The sequence below is a fragment of the Siphateles boraxobius genome, unplaced genomic scaffold (assembly GCF_051911475.1).
Source record: "Siphateles boraxobius isolate OS27281-9 unplaced genomic scaffold, OSU_SipBor_1 138, whole genome shotgun sequence".
Lineage (NCBI taxonomy): Eukaryota > Metazoa > Chordata > Actinopteri > Cypriniformes > Leuciscidae > Siphateles > Siphateles boraxobius.
The window spans coordinates 281,886-282,750 of NW_027508742.1; the positions used below are offsets into that span (position 1 = coordinate 281,886).

Consider the following 865-nt stretch of genomic DNA (forward strand, 5'->3'; position numbering starts at 1 on the left):
CTGATTTCAGGGTTGCTTTATAGTTTCCTGGTCTATGACGTCACCTATGTCGTAGCGGGCTTCCATTGGACTGATTTTACACGTGCTTCACGACGTAATCACGCAGAGCGTTCCCACCGCGTCTCAAACGCAGCTCGAGTTCCCTTGAAAGGGAACAACCCATTTTTCTGGGTAAAACTAACCCAGCATGTGTTCTGTCCTACATTTACCCCGCCCATGGGTTGAAAACAACCCAAATTAGGTCGTTTTTAATCCAGTGTTTTTTAGATTGTGTTATGCACTGAATTCAGTGAAGAACTTACTTCCGATCACGGATGAAGTGAGTCCTGTAGCTCTCAGGTGTGTATATATTTACATCGGCCATGTTGACATCATATTTTATCATTTCCTGCATAAACACACAACAATTCATATTAATCTGCTGAGGATATAAAGTTAACTAATACAAACACAATTAAATATGTCTACAAGTAAAAGAGTTTACAGCACATGTACATTGAAGGCTTTTGCTGAGAGCCTTTTCTCCCGAGGCAGGACCTGAGAAACAGATTAAAGTGACATTTTAATATCCAATCTTTATTTGATCAGACTCATTACAGGTTAACACATGAATTAAAGAAATAACAGGCCAGGCAAAACAACTAGGTGCATTTATGCTCTACATTAACACACATCTATAAGAAGAAGCTTTTAGTTGGATTATTTACAGTGTGATGTAGTTTAAATACCTTTACACTGGTGAAGATCTGGTCTTGTCCGGTTAATGATCTTCATCCACAGATGAAATGATGGGATGATCTCGAGACTCGTGTGTGTTTTGGTTCAGGTTGGTGAGATTAATCACTAACAGTGAGTATTAAAGCCA

At 39.2% G+C, this 865-nt stretch overlaps 1 long non-coding RNA gene across 1 annotated transcript; it reads right to left on the minus strand.

Annotated features, from left to right (window-relative positions):
• Positions 1–308: 308 nt before the first annotated feature.
• On the minus strand, positions 309–865 carry LOC143738114 (uncharacterized). Its single transcript, XR_013203835.1, has 3 exons — positions 729–865; positions 490–537; positions 309–388 (listed from the first exon to the last, which is right to left on the minus strand). It is a non-coding gene; the product is annotated as an uncharacterized LOC143738114 (long non-coding RNA).